Source organism: Gouania willdenowi, chromosome 6, assembly GCF_900634775.1.
Source record: "Gouania willdenowi chromosome 6, fGouWil2.1, whole genome shotgun sequence".
Classification (NCBI taxonomy): Eukaryota; Metazoa; Chordata; class Actinopteri; order Blenniiformes; family Gobiesocidae; genus Gouania; species Gouania willdenowi.
Window position 1 is genome coordinate 41,135,765 of NC_041049.1, and position 21,936 is coordinate 41,157,700.

The 21,936-nt window shown below is 36.4% G+C and overlaps 1 protein-coding gene across 2 annotated transcripts in view; it reads left to right on the plus strand.

The window, feature by feature from the left end:
- The first annotated feature begins 9,936 nt into the window (after nt 1-9,936).
- Nucleotides 9,937-21,936, plus strand: part of sema3d (sema domain, immunoglobulin domain (Ig), short basic domain, secreted, (semaphorin) 3D) — a 72,167-nt gene continuing 60,167 nt past the window's right edge. For both annotated transcript variants that reach the window (XM_028449424.1, XM_028449425.1), the window contains exon 1: nt 9,937-10,109. The gene's annotated coding sequence lies outside the window, so the exon portion shown is untranslated. The remainder of the gene's footprint in view (nt 10,110-21,936) is intronic.

The following is a 21,936-nucleotide window of genomic DNA, read 5'->3' on the forward strand; positions in this document are numbered from 1 at the left end:
TCCCATAACACAGAAACCAGCTGTGCACACCCACACACACACACACACACACACACACACAAAACACACAGACACACACACACACACACACACACTACACGAGGGAGAGTGTTGTCAAACGCGTTCATGGTTCAAAGGCGTGCCGACCATCTGGGCCAACATGTCAGCCTCCTCCTCCCCTGAAGGTCTCATTTACACTCCATCCCTCTCACCGTCTCCTCCACACAAATATTCCCGCCTAATCAGATGAAATCCTAACGTTTGTTTCACCCGACAGGAATGCAAAGGCGTATTAAAATCTCAGACAGACAAAACCTCAATAACTGAGACTGGAGTCTGACGTTTTTACAGACTTTGGCTCTGACTTTACATCAAGGAGTATTTCTGTTGTTTCTTCTTTTTGCTTCACATCATTGTTGATTTTCTTAATTACGTTTTTTATCTGAAGTTGTTTTAAGATAAGGACTCATTACTCCCTGTGACAGAAACTTAATAGTGTTTTCCCGTCAACGTTTGCTTTAAAAAGAAAGTAGCCTAAATCAGGAGCCGTGTTAACTCTGAGCAATTTAGTGCCTTAGGCAATATTTTAGGTGGTGTCGTGATGTACACGGTAAATTCCACTTATCTTTGATTTTTAACCATTTTCTTATTTTTAGAAAACAAAAAACTAAATCTAAGTGTGACCCAAACCAATACACATAACATAATAAATTAATAAAACAGTAAACAAAACAATAGCTGAAATACAGCTTGAAGTTTCTGCATAAACAATCAAAATGACTTGAAAATACACAAAACAGACAACATGAAATAAAGAAAAATAAGAGATGAATGTGCAAAAGGACAACAAAAACATAAATGACAAAAAATAAAATAAAAGAAAAGAAATAGAAAAACCCATTTATTTTTAGAAAACAAGAATAAAATCAAAATATTAGCCGAACAAAACACACAAGATAATAAATAAAAGCAAGCACATTTTAAATAAATAAACACTAAATATTATTAAAATATGTAAATACAGCAAAAAATACACAAATGTTCTCCCAAATTACACTAAAATGACTACAAAAAAATAGCACTCAACAATTTACAAAACGATGACTGAAACAAACTGAAATTACTGCATAAGCAAACAAAATTACATGAAAATCAAAAAAAAAAAATGACAAATCAACATTAAAAAGGACATCAAAAACACATGAAATGACAAATTAATAAATAAATAGATATTCAAAATGACTCCAAAAACACAAAACAACAGAAATAGACAAACTATTTGGTTTTTTTTACTTTGTTAGTGCTCTGATTGTTTGCTTGTTTGTCTGGATTATGTCAAAACTACTTAACGGATTTTGACATTTTTTTTTAACCAAAGATTGACCTTAGGCCAAGGGTGTCAAACTCATTTTGGTTCACTGGCCAAATACAGACCAATTTGATTACAAGTGGGCCACAGGTTTTAGGCAGGAAAACAGACAATTTCAACATTAATGTGCCTGAGTTTGCAAATCCAGTTATAAATTAGACATAAAGTTTGGAACGCATCAACAACATCTAAGCAATAAATGACAGATACTTAAATTTCCTTTGATTTATTTTTTTTGACTAATTTTTATTTCATTTGGAGTGATTTTGTGGAATAATTTGAGAAAAATTGCAGGATTTTGGAATTTAGAGTTTTTTCAACAATTTACAACTGAATTATTTGGCATTTTACTCTATGATTCATGTTTTCTCTGTCATTTTGACTTTCTCCTGTGGGCTGGATTGGATGCTCTGAAGGGCCGGATTTGGCTCCCGGGCCTTAAGTTTGACACATGCTTTAGATCAGTGATTCTCAACTGGTGGGTCGGGACCCAAAAGTGGGTCGCCGACCTGCACTGGGTGGATCGTGGACAGCTCGTCAAAAATAAATAAATACTCAATATGCCTTTTATTTTTAAAGAAACTTTTCTTTTGACAGGCATGCTGTGAAATGCATGTTGCACAGGAAAATGTATAGATTTATGTTTTTAAAAATATTATATGTGTCTTTTCAACAGCTATTTTTGAAAAACAAAATTTTGTTGGTTGAATTCTAAAAATAAATTGGGGCGCGATTTAATGACTGTGGCAAAATGTGGGTCCCAGGGTGAGACCAGTTGAGAACCACTGCTTTAGATCATGGAAGATTTTAATACATTCCAGAGGGCATCCGGATCAATATACTGATTCTGGATCAGTTTGAAACTTCAAGAAATCCCTATACCTCTCACTATTGGCAAAATTTAAAAAATTCACATCTCGTTTTGTAAATAGACCAATTTTTATCAAATTTGTCTCCGTTATGTCAAGTTGGTTCATCATTTATCTCACCAAGTTTAATCCAGATTGGATCCAGATTGTGTATTTGATTGAGATTTTTCTGTAAAAAGTGGATCCATACATTGTGACCTATGGTTTTTAATGGTTTAAAATTTCTTCCAAGCCTTTAAAGCGTGAATGATCATGGAACCATGATCAGGATCAATGACCATTTTTTCCTAATTTTTTTAAAACTTTCTAAAGTTCATACTCTCCTTTGTTAGTGTCTGATTTATCCAATAACAGAATTATTGGTTTCCTACATTCTGCTTCTTTTTCTACACCCACCCACCTCCCTTCGTTTGATGTGTTTACTTTAAGGGTCACTGTAAAGTCAAGCGTCTGTCCCTGTGAATGGAACCAAACTTCTGACTCCTGTAAAAAAACACACACATCCCTTAGCGCTCGGACACCTGCCAATAGCAAAGCAGAGAGAAAAACATTCATTTTGAGGAATAACAAACCTCTTATTGCATGTTTTGGATGTGATTTGGAGTCTTCTGGATGTTTTTGCCCTTTAAACTTCAGGATGTGTTTGACTTCTTGTTTGTTGGAAAACACACTTGAGTGAGTGGTGTGTAATTATTAGCTTTATTCAGGAGTAATGTCTGCAGCTGGTATTGTTTTCATCCAAGAAACCTGGAGAAGAAAAATACAGTTTGTCTGCTTCGTGTTTGGATCTGTGTGTGACTGTGCGTGTGTGTGCAATTGGAACACACAACTCTGTTGGCCCCCAACCATCCACACATAGTGGGAGCCATGTTTGACATACATTTTTCGGCCACAACGGAGAAGCTGCAGCACCTAAACGATTCAATGCTGCAGGTCTTTACCTTTCACACGCAGCAGTAACATCATCGTCCATTGACCATTCATTTGCACTGTAGACCATGTGGTTTTTATAGATTCCATCTGTCAGGGAGGATGTGTGAGTGATGTGTGATGAAGGTGTTCTATTGGACGAGCCAGAGAACCCAGATGTGCTGGATCCTATGTGAATAAACGACGGGCTTCAGAATTCCACAAAAATCCAAAGCCTTTTTCTATCACTCGAATCAATAGTTATCGATCCAGATGATTAGATTGATTGTTGATGTGTGAGATCAAACTAACTTGTGTCCAAAGTCGCAGAGAAACCCATTGTGCAGCAAATAATCATAAAACCTTAATCAATAGTCCATTTTCCCTACACTCCATGCAGTTTGGCTTCAGAACCCATCATTCCACAGAAACTGCTAACTGTTACTTTATAAAAAATATCAGAAAGCTTTTGATAAAGGAGGTGTGGTTGGTGCTGTTGTTTCTTGACTTGAAGAAAGCTGATGAATAAATTAAGCAAATTAAGCTTTTCGTCAGATTACATAAAATTCATAAACTCTTTTTTATCACAGCAATCACAGTCAGAGTCAGTAATTACCACTCGCCACCCCTCCCTGTGACTACAGGTGTACCTCAGGGTTCCATTCTGGGCCCTCTGCTCTTCTCAATCTATATAAATGATGTCACCTCAGTCTGTCCCAATGTCAACATTCAGATGTATGCAGATGACACTGTTATCTGTACGCATGATAAAAACACAACATAAGCCGCAGCAGAGTTAACACATTCTATGGTCCATATCACACAATGGTTACAACAGTCTCCGTTAAAGATGCAGTCTGCAACTCTTGTAAAATTGAATTTTGTCATTTTTGCTAAGGCTGTCACTATGTAAGGACAGCTTTACATCAAACTAGTAGTTTGTGTGAAAAAACAGGCTCATTGAGTCCCCCCCTGCTGCTCCTGCAGCCTTTGGCAGATTACCAGAATGCACTGCAACTGAGCAAAAAGAACCAATCAGAGCCAGGATTGTGTTTGATCGGGTGTCTGACAGCTGTTGCTCACAGTCCCCGCCCCTTTCCCGGGGCTGTAGAGCTGTCTTTTTTACAGTGTATGGTCTGGAGGAGTAGAAAATGGAATTAGCAACTTTTCTGCTTGAAAGGTAATTACTGCTGCTTGATTTACATTATGTCTGATTGTAATTGTTACACTAGAACTCTGTGGTGCATTTGTTGTTCGTGTGCGCGCAGCAGCCTCCGTTTGGGCTGCTGTAAGTGACACTGCGTTGTTGCTGCTGCTGCTGAGGTTTGTGCACATAGAGAGAGAGAAGCATTGCAGTAATATGCTTTTAACAGAGCATGTTATATTACTGTGATGATGTTGTCTGGCTAACGTTCGCTTGTTAGCTCCTCTGAGGGAGGGACTTTGGAAAGTTTGGAGGCAGGGCAAGAGAGAAGCGGGGAGGGAGGGGGCGAGGGGGATCTGAGAGTTGCGAACTTCACTTTTAAAACAACACTAACAAAACCATTGCAATGTTCTTCTCCAGGTCCAACAACTCGAATAATGAGGTAGATGTTTCTGTGGCACGAAAAAAATACAGGTAGTGCCAGATTTCAAATATATCAAATTTCACTTTTAAATCCCGGGTAAAAAAGGTCCGCCAATGAATAAAATTAAAAATTTCAAATTTCCGGTTCATTGAGTCACACCTATCACTGCAGGCAGCTCTGATGTTCATGTATGCCATGGTCCTCTCACATATCACCTACTGTTTCACAACTTGGTCACACAACCACACTTAAACCTTTGAAGTAAGGGTGTGCAATCTGACGATATTATGACGACGATCTTCCAAATTACGGAGATCGTAGGACTGTCTGTAGTTCACATTTTAAACCTTGCAAAACCGTTTCTGCGTCATATGTCTGTAGTCCGTACACAGCACATCCTAAGTTTTTTTTCTCTGCTAATTCACACTATTTGCTTGTCAGCATTACAGACACTGAAGAATTATTAAGCGCATAAACAGCGCAGAAGTACTCTCCACTCTCCTGAAATCAATATACATTATTTACCTAAATTAAATAAAAACTGGTCACAAAACCAATGACATTTAAAGGAGAAAATCCTGCAGGGACTGATATCTGTCACTTATTGCCTGCATATTGTCGGAGCATTACATACTTTATGTATCATTAATACGTTGTGTAATTAAAGTGCAAACTTGTGGACATTAATGTTGAAATTGATCTTAAATACACAGATTTGAGATAGGAAACAAACTATTTCATATTTGGCCCCTGAACTAAAATGAGTTTGACACCCCTATAGGATCACTTACCAGCTTGTCCCTCCATCCATGCAACCTTGATTGGATAACTTTCAGAAAAATGAACTTGATTGTTCTTTATTAGTTGATGAAAACATCAATATATTTTAATGTAGTTTTCGTTCACGTGTATTTTGTTGTTGTCACTTAAAAAAATGTTGTCGACAAAAACTGTGACGAATGCTTTCAGTCAAAAAAGTGAACACTGTTCAGCAGTTGTTGAAAGTGTTCTAAGTAGTTTTTCATGACATCTCCGCCCTCTCTAGAATTTCTTGAGAAAAATCTGTTGAAAAAAAAACTGCATTTTATTTTTTTTGTAATTGTCCACGTCAGTTAAATTAATTGTGTTAATCAAAAGTATTAATTTAAATTCAAAGAACTTTACTTTAGCTTGTGGTATCACCAACTGAAACAATTCACTGACGTTGGTCCAACTTGTTTTTCTTTGTTTCAGTTTTTTGCTTCTCTGTGCGTGCACGCGTCGACTCATCCTGGGTGAACACACTCGGTCCACTGCCTTCTCACAGGAGAGCTTTGGGATTACTTTTATAGATCACTCACAGATTGATGGCTTTGCATGCTGGTGTAGTGAAATCAATGTGTGGGACTTTAGTTCAAACCTCCCCCATGAAGAACACAAACATGTTTCTTACTGTAAACCAATAAAACATGTACATCTACTAATGCACCATTAGTGACAGAATTTAGAGGAACTTCTGCACTCTCGTCTCAGTTCAGCTCATTTCTGCTGCACATAATTTAGCCCTCAGTGATAGCAACACTATATATATGTCAAACACTGAGATGTTATATATTAGTCTGGCCTGACATAGGGTTTGTAGTCAAAGTGAACAGAATCATGTGTTTGTTTTCCACAATTTTACTTCTTTACAAGTTTTCATAGCACATTCATTGATTAGCAAGATAATGTCCTATTGAAAAAAAAATAAAAATGTACTTAAAACCTAAAAAAGAGAGAAAGAAAAAAAAAAAAGAAAAAAAGAGAAAAAAAGGGAAACAAAGGAAATGTATCTAAAACCACAAAGGGTTATGATTTGTATTTCATGTTTCATGTGATTCACTTTTTGTTTCTTATTGTATTTCTATGTATTTGTAAATGTTCTGTTTTATAATTCATTTTTGTGTATTTCAGTTGTTGCTTTGTATATTGTTTTGTTTATTTTATGTGTTTTTGTAGTCTGTGTGTGTTTTAGGTCATCTTTTGTCATTTTTGTGTATTTCAGTTTTGTATATTTTTGTTGTTATTTTTGTGTGTTTTTCTAGTCATTTTCTGGTTTTTGGAGTCATTTTGAGTATCTTTGCTGTTGTTTTGTGTATTTTTGCTGTTGTTTTGAGTATCTTTGAAGTTGTTTTGAGTATCTTTGCTGTTGTTTTGTGTATTTTTGTTGTTGTTTTGAGTATCTTTGAAGTTGTTTTGTTTATCTTTGCTGTTGCTTTGTGTGTTTTTGTCATTTTGTACATTTATGTTGAGGGCTGCGCATGGCCTTTGCAACAGACATCCATCCTGAGGAAGTGCACACACCCTTGACGTTGAGGGCGTGGTTACAGTTTCAAACTACTAACCCATAACCTAATCCTCTAATGTCACATCATGCTGGATGTACGCACCCAAAGGTGGAGCAGCTAAAAGGCTAATAAAACACACTTTATTTCCACTCTCTTTTCTCCATGAATAATTCCTCTCATACTTGGCTTTGACTCCTCTACAAACATTGGCAGCACACGTGCACACTAGGAGCAGCTCGTGTCAGTGCGTCTGTCGGAATGAGAGCCAATGGAAATGTTTCAAATGTTCCTGAATCGTTGCACAATACTTTCCGATGTTGATCCAAACTGAACGATTATCTGTTGTCTGACTCTGATCCATTTTCAGTCGATGTCACAGACAGTGATAATCTCATATCAGGTTACAAATGTTGGTCAGCTCCGTCCTGAAGTGGAAAAGAACTTAAAGCTAGAGATAATGATGATCCCACGGATTTAACACACACACACACACACACACACACACACACACACACACACACACACACACACACACACACACACACACACACACACACACACACACAGAATCACAGAGGAATAGGAGCTGGGCCTCCCTCAGCTGGAGCCAATCCATTTCATTCCTGACATCCACTTTTATGTTGTGTCTGTAGAAACTCTACAGTACAGTGCGACAAAAGGACACGTCAGGACTACAACACACGTGTAAATATATACAAAACAATAGAAATTGCTCCAAAACCGTGCAAAAAATTACCTAAAAATATACAAAATGGCTCAAAAAAACACACAAAATGTTAAAAAATTATTAAAAAAGTACAAAATAGAACAAAAATAATACTTTAAAACTATACAGAACTTTAGAAAAATACACACGACAACAACAAAACTGAAGGAACTCGGAGAAAAGTCGGTGCGTCATGAGCACACACACGCACATGCGCACACACACATATATACTGTATAAATCTGTATTAAATAAAGGTAAACCGTATGGTTCAGAAATGGGCAACTTTTATCAATGCGCGGCCACAAAAATGTGATAGATGTTATCTGAGGGCCATGTGATCAACATTCATGTTAGCATAAGAATGAACAATCTGAACATTAATACAGGAAAGAATACATTTCTGTATTATCATATTTCTGTTGTTTTGCGTGTTTTTGAGTCATTTTGGCCCTATGCTACTAATCTAGATAATTATATGCTGGATTAATCTCCGTTAGCGGGCTTCAACTAACCAAACATTCCCTGTCAGAGAGAAGCTGTCCTACCAAGGTCGATCACTACACGCTAATTTAAGTGTTTTCAGCCTCGGTACGTGTGCGTTTACATAAAAGGGGTGGAGATTGCAGCATCTGACCAATCAATGGAGAACCTGGTAGAGTGACCTTTTTACCATGGAGGAACAGTTTATGATCTAAAACAAATATAGTTAATTTAAATCCATAATGACAGCAAAGAGCAACAGTGTTAGTGCAGCGCACCAAGAGGCAGAGCTTTTATACTCGCTCACATCTGATCCATTCATTACTTGGTCCCGTCGAGGTTAGGTGTTCAGGTAAGGTTTAAATTTATGAATAATTAAAATCCATAATTCAGACCAAAAACAACACTGTTGTTACAGAAAGGGCAGGAATGAGAGAACTTAGGCAGGAAGCTGCTGACACTGTTAATGCATAAAAGCGTGAGATTATTTATGATAATAATCCGTTGGATGATAAACGGACAGCGCTCTGTTTCCTTTTATTACAGCACACGTTTTTCTATTCTAGTAGACCTATTTATCACACAATGACTTCACCCGTCCGCACATACAAAGACACAGGCTTCATCAGCTGGTTACAGATCAGTCCATCAGATATAAATATATATCTTTCCTAAATGATGTCATCGGTAAATGCATCGATGTCTAAATATTCTCTCTCCTGTCAGCTGTCAGATCAGATCCACACAGTGACGTGTTCACACATCACCTTTTATTGGACAGCTCGCTTTCTAAGAGATCTGATTGGTCAGGAGGAGGGGCTTTAGCACTCACTCAGATCCTAACCAGAAAAAAACCTGCTCCCGACCTGGTTAGTCGTTCAGCCTAAGTTACCATGGTGATTTAGGTCCATAAAACCTAAGCGAACTACGTAGTCCAGCACACACTGCTTCAATCCTGTAAATTGGCACAATAAGAGGTCATCTCGCTCCCTTTGTGTTTTTCTTTCATTTTTGTGTTTCTGATATTGTTTTGTGTATTTTTCTGTAATTTTGTATGTTTGTTGAAGCATTTTGTGTATTTTTTTTCTTTTTGACAATTTGTGTATTCTTGTTTTTCTGCTGATTTTGTAGTTGTTTTCTGGAAAAAACAAAAAAAGTTATTCTTTTCTGTTTTTTATTTTAAGGTAGTTTGTTGGGGGTGTTTTGTGTATTTTATTGGCAATTTTTATGTTTTTCAGATATTTTTTGTTGTTTTTTTATATTTTATATCCTTTTTTTTTAATGGTATTTTGTATATTTTGGTTAGTTTTGCATATTGTTTTATAATTTTATAAGTCCTTTTTGTGTTTTTTGGGAGTAGATTTGTGTCTTTTTGCTGTTTTGTGCAATTTATATCCTTTTGTTATTTTTTAAATGATCGTTTTGTGTAGTGCTCTATTATTTTTGTAGTCATTTTGTGTGTTTTGGGAGAAGTACTTGTGTCTGGTTTTGTGTGCGTTTGCCATTTTGTACATTTGTGTTGGTACCTGAACACAATTAGACTAACTTGTCTGAAAATGTTTAGTGAAAAGACAGAAATAGTCACAGATTAATTTCTCCATGTATCTGTGCTGACTAGATACATGCCGTCATTTTTGTGTATAAATCACGTTCAGGCTCGTGCGTACAGATGCTGGGAGCCCCGCCCCTTTCAGCTCTTTCAACACTTCTCCACATGCACACGTGCACACGCGCAGTGCACGGACAGTTGAACAGCAGTGGTTTCCGTTCAGCCAACGTTATTCAGCTTTTATTAGTGTTAGTCCTCTTTATTCAGTGAGACAGAGGCTGGAGCTAGTCAGGAGTCAGTCAGCACCGAGTGACAGACACCTACAGACGGTAAGATACACTTTTATAAAGCGTTCTACTCACATGTATCTGACAAACACCGGACACTTTAGCTTCTAATAACGTATTTATTATATTTGTGTCTAACATAGACTGCTAAAACACACCAGATATAAAGTTTTTTTTTTAGAAACTCTTCTTTTTTCCATCCTGTGTGTGTTGCTGTGTCTGTCAACAAACTATAAAGCTTGTATATTTACTTAGAGATCATTTTATTAAGAATTTAAAAAAAAACATGATACAAAGATTTAAAAACAAAAACAAAACAATGATACAAACGTTTGTATCAGAAAAGTGCTTCATTTGGGGCTTTTCAATCTTGGGGTCGGGACCCCATGTGGGGTCACCTGGATTTTAAATCAGGTCGCCTGAAATGTCTAGTAATTGATTAAACTGATCAAAAACACACTTTTAATTTTTTTTCTTCTCAAAATAAAACAATACACAATCTTACACAACTGTAATCTTTTGATCTTGTTATTATTATTATTATTATTATTATTATTATTATTATTATTATTATTATTATTATTATTATTGTTTTAATAAAAATAATAATAATAATAATAATAATAATAATAATAATAATAATAATAAAATGCAGTGGAACTTGTCACTTATCCTGGCTACGCTGTATTTTTTGATACAGTTTAACAAAATGATCAAAAACTAATTCTAAAAAAAAAGTCTTTAGGGTTGTCAGAAACTCTTGATATCAACATGGGGTCACGATCCATAAAAGGTTGGGAACCATTAGTTCAGACTCAATGTGTGGCTGTAACACCAGCAAGCCCTGTGTGTTTATTTAATGCACTAAAATGGATTAAGTCTGTGTTATTTGATGTTTTATTGGTTGATGAAGTGGTCCAATGGACTCACTCACTGCTCCCTGTGAGGAGTTGTGTGTAAAGTTTCAGTCTGTGTGTTTGATGAAGTTGTTCTCATTTATGTCTCTGGTAATATTTGAAAAATGATCACATCAGCAAAACAAATGGAAGTCAATTAGTTCTGCTTTCAGGCTCTCAGAGGTGACAAATGATTTATTGTGATGTTCTCCAGTGGGAAAGTGTTACAGTGTATTTAGTCAGACTCATTGTGACATTAGAGGAAATGATGATTGTGGGACTTTGCGTCTGTTCTATTGTTTTCTACAGCCACAGGCAGCCTTTAGTCTCATTTTTGTCCTGTTTAAACATACAAAATGACCAAAATGTACAAAACAAAAGCTAGAAGAAAACACAGAATTACCCCCAAAGCACACAATTACAACACACCATAACCGAAATCACCAAAACGTACCTACAATTATTTTTGTGCATTTGATTTAACAGTTTAAAATGTTGAAACTGTTAAATGTTTTTCTGTTGCACTTTTTAATTATGTAAAGCACATTGTGTATGAAACGTGCTATACAATTCAATTGGCCTTGCCTAAAAAATATACAAAATGGCTCAAAAAAACAATATAAAATTACAGGAAAACACACAAGAGAATCAGAAAAGTACAAAATGACAGCAAAAATACACAAAATGCCTCCAAAACGTAGAAAGTTATTGAAAACCACTACAAAATAATCAAGAAAGTATAAAACTGCAACAAAGATACATAAAATGCAAGAAAAATATACAATATGACTCAAGAAACATAAAACATAACTGAAAGAACAGAGAAAAGGATAAAAAGGACAAAAAAACAACTACAAAATAATAAAAAAAATTTACAAAACAACCACAAAAATACACAAACAATATTACAGAAAAATACACAAATCAGCAACAAAAACACATCAACAACAAAAACACATAAAATGAGAGTAAAATTTACATATGACTCCTAAAACATACAGCATTACAGAAAAACACAGAAAAGGATTAAAAAAAAAATGACAGAAAACAATTAAAAATCTTCAGAAAAAGTACAAAAGAGCAACAGCAATACACAAAATGCCTTCAAAAACGCACAAATTTAGAGAAAAATACACAAAAGATACAAAAATTACAGAAACCACAAAATAATCAAGTTACAAGTTACAGAAAAACGCACAAATAGATAAAAAAAAAACCACTACAAAATAATCAGAAAAAGTACAATACGAGGATAAAATACACAAAATGCTTCCAAAAACCTCAAAGTTTATAAAAAAACAAAAACAAAACTACAACAAAAACACATAAAATGAGGGAAAAATATACAAAATGTCTCCAAAAACCTACAAAGTTGCAGAAAAAAACACAAAAGAACACAAACATGATAATACATACATTTATTCTTTCTTTTATTAATGCTCTGATTGGTCACTATTTTAAATGCTGACTTGAATGTTGATCATGTGACCCTCAGATTAGATACAACCACATTTTTGTTGCCCAACTCTGTTCTAATAATTCTCATTAAAGCTCAAGTTCTAACTCCTAGATCCCTCAAGCTGTTCATTCCCTCCTCTGTGTGTGTGTGTGTGTGTGTGTGTTTTGAGAGACTCACTGAAACAATATTCAATATTCCTTACCTAAAATGGACAAGTTTCCACAAAGCTTTGGTGCAGACTGACACAGAGCAACACTACGTTTACTCCAGTCCTGATGTTAGCATGTTTAAAGAGACAAAACAACGGCTGCGTGCCAATGGCTCACAGACAGACAGACAGACGGTCCGTATGGAATGGTCTGACCTCACTGTGAATCCACCCTCAGAATGAGGCGTGCACATAGATTAATGAGGAACAGGTTAACTGAGAAGCTTTCAGGCCAACATTCAAAACGTCCTGGGAGAAGTTTGTGCATTGCATACTGCATAGCACCCATGGGTGTAGATGGCTGCACCCTTGTATCCCGAGGCCGTCAGGGGATGAGAGCGAGCCCTAACAACTGTCACTCATTCTTTTCTCTCCCTGTGTTTCCCATCTGCTGTGCACGGTGTTAGTTTTCACCGTCGGTCACACCTGATTGTGCATGTGTAGTGTTTCATGTTATATCGTCAGTTACCAACAGATCTACCTGCAGTGCACGACACGCTGTTCTGGACTTCATTATGTAGGGCCTCCGATTTTCAACGGTCGCAGAAGATGGACGGAAAAAAACGGAACTTGAATTTATTTTATTTTATTTTGTTCAAATTCAGGCTCCAACATGCTTTACATGCATGTTTAGGGACAATATTACACATTCCCACACGGTTTTTCACTGGAAAATGACTGATTGAATGTCAAGAAAGGGTGACGTTCAAAATCTGTGGCTACGTGTTATGTTTAAAGTAGTGCAGTAATCGTGTTTTCCTGTGACTGAAAACTAACGCAGAGCTTCATCTTGTGTGTGTTTTCAATGTGTTGGTTCAGAATATTATGGCTGCGTTCAAATGTGAAAAGGCTCTGGTACAAAGACAGTTTTAGCTGATGGTGTATTAGCTGAACTGGTGAACACACAACCTGGTGACACGTCACAGTGGAAAAATAAGCAAAAGGACTACAAAAATACACAAAATGACAACATTTTTTTTAAAAAACACACCAAATGACTAATAATCTAACTAAAAAGCAACACTTCTGTATGCGTGAGTGCGTGTGTGTGTGTGTGTGGAGCAAATATCTCCCAGAAGCGGTGCGAGTTTGACCTGAAACTCGGTCGACGGGTTCCAAATACCCCGAGTGTGTGTATCTGTTATTTTGGAGTAATTTGGTCATTTCAAAATGTTTATTTTAATTTTACTTCACTTCTGGATGGCCCCGAAATGAAACCTATTCAGCTTTTGACCTCAGGGTGTGAGGGGGCGCTAGCGCACCATCTATATCTATTTCACTACACAGCTGTGAAATAGCTGCACCAGCTCCCGTGGACTTCTCTTTTCTCTTTTGAGGAAAAATACTTTTTTACTGTTCTTTATTTGATGTTGACATTTCGAAACGTTTATTTTCATGTCAGTTTGACCGTTCGCTATTTACACCAGACAGACCTCACCCGGAAGTTATTGACGGCAATGGCTGCTGTGTTTAAAGCTGCACATTTATCAGCAGTGCGCGTGTGTGAGAGAACCAACGGAGGAGATTTGTGTCCAAGGTAGAGGGTCTCACACACACACACACACACACCGATCAGGTGCGCTTCACTATCGATCACCGTCTACGTGTGTAACGGACCACCATTTAGTCCGGTTACAGTCTGTGTCATGACACCCGTCCATTGGGTGGTAGTGACTGTAGTGTTGAGTCAGATTAGTAGACGGTGCTACATAGTGAAGCCCGCCTGATGATTACTGCAGCTTCACTCACGACACACCTGCCACTACACCTAACTACTGAAAATAGATAAGTTTAGTGAAAGTTAGGCAGGCACACACACACTAAACAACAACAAAAAATATGAAAATGACTCAAAATACACTAAACTAAATACTTATAATCCCAGATGAATGCATACTTCTGACGGGCACTGTACATTACAGGAAAAAACACCAAAAAAAAAAAAAAAGGGGTTTAAAAAAAACAACACATTTATCATGCGCATGTCTCATAGAATTAAACCGGGGAAATTGCACACGCTATTTTACTTTGCACGTTTAAATATACCCCTTTATAATGCTACAACTCTTCTTAAGCTCCCACTATATGAATACATACTTCCGACGGGCACTGTACTCGACTTCAAAAAAACATACATTTACAGAAAAATACAACAAAAATATGAAAATGGCTCAAAAATACACAAAACTAAATATTTATACAAAAAATACACAAAATTACTCCTGAATCACACTACAATAGCATCTAAAACAATAATTATACAAAATTACACGACTCCAAAAAAAAGACATTACAAAAAAAACAAATTAAAAAACAGCAAAAAGACAACAGAATGATACATAAATACACAACTCCAAAAAACATACGTTACAGAAAAATACACCCTACAAAAAAATATAAAAGTCATGAAGTCATGCACATGTCCCATAGAATTAAACCAGGAAAACTGCACCCACATTTTACACCCGCAAATATACCCCTTATGCTCCCACATGAATACATACTTCCGACGGGCACTGTACTAGTATACTTAATGACAACATAAACACACAAAATAAATTTCCAAACAACAACAAAAACATGCAAAATTACAGAAAAAAATCCAAATGACAACAAAATAACACAAAAGTAAAATGTTTTCAAAACAACAACAAATGTGAAAAAGCTCTGGTACAAAGACAGCCTAAGCTAATGGTGTATTAGCTGAACTGGTGATTGGTTTGCCTGGTGACACGTCACAGCAGAAGCTTTTCTAATCACACGACTGTGCGGTATTTAGTGTAAAACGTAATTAAAGGTTTCACAAATAATGTTTTGAGGTTATATCACACATTTCAAAGGGATTTTTCCTCGTTAAACTATTTCAAAATCACACATAATTCCGGAAAAAGAAGAAAAAGACAACAAAATGACTAAAAGAAGACACTAAATGACAAACGATATACTACGTGACAACGTAAATACACAAAATAACAACAAAACAAAAAAAATTACAGAAAAAATACAAAATGACAACAAAAATACAGAAAATGAAAGTAAGATTATACAAAACAACAACGCAAACACACAAATCAACTCCAAATGTGAAAAGGATCTGGTACAAAGACAGGTTTAGCTGATGGCGTATTAGCTGAACTGGTAATCAGTTTACCTGGTGACACGTCACAGCTGAAGCTTCTCCAGTCCCATGGCTACGCGGGGTTTTGTGCTAAACGTGAAGGTGATTCTCTGTTTGGATGTGATTAAATAATGTTTTTGGATCATGTCACACATTTCTATGGTATTTTCCTGTGAAACAGGAGGCTAAGGGGCTAGCAGTGTGGCTAATGACATAATGTCGTGGGATGGCAGCATAATGTCCCAATTATGTAGACAGTAGTTGATTCTATTAACCATATTTATCATGTTTGGTATGATTTCTGGAAGTTTATTAGCAGTAAAGTCAACTAAAAAGGGAAAAATGGTAAAGTGAATTGTGACATGGAAATGAATAAACCCTGATAGTGAATTTTTAATCAGAAAATCAAAGGCTCCGTTTGTGTTTCAGTTCCGTTGGTTTCTGTGTGTTTTGAATAATCACAGACTTTTTTGAGGAACTGTTTCCATCCCTCCAGGGTTAAACAAGAGATCAAGTGTCCCGTCCCACTACCATCTCTAACCACACCTTCCCATTAACTCCCTTGGGGGACAGAATCAGGCCTTTAGCTGGAAGTGTCCCAGTTTCTTTTTTCTATTGTTTATAGGAATGTAGGATTAAACTGAAACATCTTTCTCTGCCATTGTCTTGCCTTCAGTGTATTTGGTTACAGCACTTGCTTTTCCCCTCAGGAATCACTTAGGAGTGTGTAGTGATGAACACTGATAGGATGGACAATAACTAAGATGACCTCAGGGAGGGAACTTTATCCATCTCTAAAGATTTACTCTGCACTTCCCAAAAGGAAGGAATTTCCACTGAAATGTCCTGTAGTCTGATCACTGTCATGAATTAATTTTATACAGTTTTAAAGAGATCCCCCCACTGTTTTTACAAGTTTGACAGAAAATCTTTTAAATGTCCTTATTAGAAGATCTGTGTCTAACAAAACACATTATTATGCACCATATGTATTTAATTGCCTTTTATAAATGAGACTATACTTTACAACTTAAGAGCCTGTGTTCTTCCATCTGGAAATCATGTGATTGATGATGTCACACGGCCCCACTGCCTGTAAACATCCCATTTTCTATTGGAGTGAGGCATTCAGCCTGCTTTTTAGATCATTTAGCAGCTTTATATAGGGCCCTATAAAAAATCTGTTTTATTTTTTCCTATTTCCATTGTCAGTTTTTTTTTCCAAATTCAGTGTTTTCCATTTTAAAATATTATCTTTTTTTTTTTTTTTTTTTTTTAGAAAATATTAGTTTTTAACTCTTGTGAGGAAACAAATACTAAAAAAAATATACATAATTAAACAAAAATGTATGTAAAAAATAAAGTAAGATACAATTAAAAGGTATAAGTTGTACTGACATGGATTATTCACTTATTGCTCCTTTTTAATAATAAATATAAAAATCATATAAAAATGTATGAGAACAGCATTAATGTCACAGTCACCATATTCATATCATTAAACTATGATGTTTCAGACTCTACAATCCCTGGCATCAATGGTCTCATCCACAACAACAGAACAACTTTTTCCCACTCACCTTCTGAGATGTTGTTCAAACACTCTGAGCAGGTGAAACTGATTAAAGCTGATGATGTTTTCACGGAGCGCCGCTGCACTACACGAGAAACGTGAAACATGAGTTTACAGGCACAGCAAAGTTAAACGGGCACTGGTGGCTCTGTATTTAGGAGTCAGTTATAATTTGCGCAGTTTTTTTTTTGTGGCAATTTTAGACAGTGTTTGGGGTGTTTTAGGCAGCGCTTAATGCAGTGCTTAATGCAGCCAGGACAGGAGGGTGGAGAGTGGAGCACCTAATGAGCGGTCCCCGGAACAATTCTTCCTAAAAAAACATTCCTTGCCCCACATTGACGGCGTTTCATGTTGATTCCACGTTTAACCATTTTCATTGGTCGATTGCGTGATTCCGTTAACGCATATTTTATAGGGCCCTATTTTTAGATCATTTAGGAGCTTTTTTCAATCAAAATCAGAATTTGTGCTACTATTCGATGTTCTAAAAAAATGTAAGATGTCAACGTATCCCTCTTTTGTTTACCAAAATAGGATGAAAACAGAAGAAATATCTGTGACCACAGTTGGGCGACAGTTCCAACTCTGCAGTTTCTTAGTAGACAATGAAGCAGAGAAGAAGAGCGAGCCTAAGGGACCTTTACTCGCAATTAAACAGTGCGCTGACACGCTCTGGTGGCTGAAGTTAGCGGGTAAATGACGGACTGTGGAAGACACACAAACCCTGAGGATAAAAGGACTCTTTTTGGGTGGGAGTCCTTCAACTGTCCATGACTCACTAACTTCAGCCACCAAAGCATGTTAGCTTTACTATGGGTGGGGCTCTTGGAGCAGTTAAGACGCACCCAGTCCATATTATAAAATCTCCAAGGAACAATCTATGCTAAGCTAATCAATACACACTATATTATTTATTCACTATTCTCTCTGTCCAACCTACTCCCAGAGTCAACAGATGATAGTTTTTACATCAAAATTCAATTGTAATGACCTGGTTTCAACTCATAGAGGGCAGTCACTCTGATATTTTACACTAAACACGACAAATTGAAATAGTTTAACTAAAATGTTGAGAGTTTGAGCAGGATCAAATAACAGCACTACTTCATACACAATACATTTGTTTGTAGCAAAAAAAAAGGTGTTTTGCGGTTTAGTTATTCTTTAAGGGAAAATAAAGGTCCCTTAGGACAGTTCTTCTTCTCTGCTTCAGTTTTGACTGCAAAGCTGCAGAGTTGGAACTCTCTCCCCCTGCGGTCACAGATTTTTCTTCTGGTTTTATTGTCTTTTGGTTAGCAAAAGAGATTTACATCGACATCTTTAATTTTCCTGTTTTTTTAGAACAACCAAAAGCAGCACATGTTGTCATTGTGACTGAAAACAATGGGGTTTTTACAGGCAGTGTAACATCCCAATTAGTGTGACATCATCAATCATGTGATTTCAAGATGGAGGAACACAAGCTCTAGAACTGTAAGGTAGTCCCATTTATAAAAGGCAATTTAATGTTTATCGTGCAAAATAATGTTTTTCATTAGACATAGATCTTCTAATAAGTACATTTCAAAGATTTTAGGCTAGATTTGTAAAAACAGTGGAAGATCTCTTTAAGTAAATGTGGTGTGTGTGCTGTCGCTTTGAGCTAAACTAGTGCAATAATAATAATGATTTACTGCAGATTGTTTCATTTCATTTGTACTTCCGGTGATATTTTGGTCTCCAGACATTTGATGATTTATTACGTTGATCAGAAGCTGCTGCAGGAATGCAGCGTTTCTTGAAGTCAATGAAGAGATATTCGATTTCTACCTTTAAACTATTCGCTGCTATGAAGTTATTCATTATTTTTTGGGGGATAATTTACTGCCGTGCTTTGAACTTCAAAGCCCGTCATTGATTTTATGTTTCAGTTATTATGTTTTGGTGCATAAGAGGGATATTAAAGCAATTTACTCTGCACTCAGTCTTTGGAGTGATCTGTAATTTCCCAGGATTCCAAGGTTCACTTGCTTCCATGCTTGGTGGTGCTGTGTTTCAATTTAATTGAATTGTTACGGGTAAAATTAATGGTTTTGCATCATCGGTGCTCTGACCTGGAGCACAAGTTAATGAAAATGTAAAATGATTCTACAAGCTATGGGGTTGGTAACGATTAATCTGACTTCACCACAAATATCACATGGTTCCCATTAACGTGACCTCTACAAAAGTAACTCTCTCCATCTTATGGGTAAACTTTGTGCGTGCTTGTGGTGTTCATTTAGTAAAAAAAAGTAGCTTTTCATTAGTTAAACATTGTAAAAAGCTGAATTCTCCCCACAGAGCTGTGGTATGTAGTTTAACTCTGTTTTAGCTTTCCATTAGGAGTGAAAGAAATGAGCCTTCATGTGGGATAAATGATGCATTACACTGAGTTTTCAATACATGAAGAGTCAGAGTGAGTGTTGGACTTGAGTGGTAAAGATTATTGTCAATTTTCCTTCTTCTTTACATTTTCTCGATGGAGTTACAGTTCCAAAAAATGATCTAAAACTTCAATTTTTGTGTTTTATGGTTGGTCTTTTTTGAGTGGCCTGTTACCTTGTGGTGGTCTGCTATTTTCCTTACAACACACAAACTCCCAATTACAGAAAAATACACAAAACAACAACAGAAAACACAACATTAGAGAAAATTTACAAAATGACTCCAAAAACAGAAAAACACACAAATAGATGAAAAAAAATTATAGAAAAAAAGTACAAAACAAGGACAAATATACACAAAATGCCTCCAAAAACCTACAAAGTTACATAAAATAAAAAAAACACAAAATTATAAAAATATGACAAAAAAACTGCAAAATAATCAGAAAAATTACAGTGGCAAAAAAACACTTAAAATTAGATATTAATATACTAAATGACAAAAAAACATACAAAATTACAGAAAAAGTATAAAATGAGGACAAAATACACAAAATGCCTCCACACACCTACAAAGTTTTAAAATATTCCCAAAACAACAACAAAAACACATAAAAAAAGACAAAAACACTTAAAATGATGCCAAAAACATACAATGTTACAGAAGAAAACACAAAAGGATAAAAAATTACAGAAAGCAACTACAAAATAATCAGAAAAATTACAAAACGGCGACAAAAAGTTAAACTTTGTGCATCCTTGTGTTGTAAATTTAGTAAAAAAAAGTGGCTTTTCATGAGTTAAACATTGCTAAAAGCTGAATTCTACCCACAGAGCTGTGGTATGTTGTTTAACTCTGTTTTAGCTTTCCATTGGGAGTGAAAGAAATGAGCCTTCATGTGGGATAAATGATGCATTACACTGAGTTTTCTGTACATAAAGAGTCAGAGTGAGTGTTGGACTTGATTATTGTTGCTTTTCCACTTTCTTTACATTCTCTGGATGGAGTTACAGCTCCAAAGAACAAACCTATAACTTAATGTATGTGCTTTATGGTTGGTCATTTTTGAGTGGCCTGTGCCTGGTGGTGGTCCGCTATTTTCTTTACAACACACGAACTCCCACGCTCCCATGGGGGAGTCGCATGCTTGCTTAAACACGTGAAAAAAAAATTAAAAAAAATGATTGACCATTGCCAAGAAAAGCAGTGGATGTCTTGAGAGCTAGAAACAATTAGCAATGTTGTTCTGACAGTTCATTGGCTGTGGTCAGGGTTAGAAAGTGCACTCGTTTACTTGTTTTCAACCTAATATGCTCCGCAGGGCAGCTGGTGCTGCTAAATGGATCATTAAGGCTGGGCTGGATGTAAGAATGTAGCTGAGACCATCATTTTTGATCAGATAAACACATAGTTTAGGGCTCATAAATCAATACCTCCAAGATCATTTACTAGAAAATAAAAATAAAAGGTTAAAATCTGCCTTTCGAAAGTTTGTTTTGATCTCCACTGTAAACACTCTCTTATTGACATTGTTGGAAAAGTTTGGTGCATTGCATTGTGGGAGATAAAGTCCTGTAGTCCTTCACTCTTATCGTGATTCTACCCCCAAACACACTGCAGAAGAGACTGTTTTCAGGCTGGAAATTGCAGCACAACAATGGTGGATGTTTATTTTGAGGCTTACACGGAAAGATCAGACCCTAGCCTAAATTGAATGTCTTGCAGAGTGTGATGATATCACAGGGAATACCAGGAACAAACTGAAGTAGTTACTAAGGGCTGGGACTTTAACGCATTAATCTATCTATCTAAAAAAGCAAGGAACGTACGTCTGCGTGTGTGTGTGTGTGTGTGTGTGTGTAGCAAATATCTCCCCTATGCGGGGCGAGTTCGACCTGAAACTTGGTCGATGGGTTCCAAATATCTCAAGTGTGTGTATCTGTTATTTGGAGTAATTTGGTCATTTCAAAATGTTTATTTTAATTTGATTTCACTTCTGGACGGCCCAGAAATGAAACCTATTCAACTTTTGACCTCAGGGTGTGCTAGCGCCCCATCTATATCTATTTCACTGCACAGCTCCTCACCCGAGCAAGAGTCACGTGTGCGGCCAGAGCCAATCGCTGCGAACACAGCAAAGCAGACACGGACTGTAAACACACAAGCGATAGAGAAGAAGAACGTTTAGACCGAGACACGGGAGCTCTCT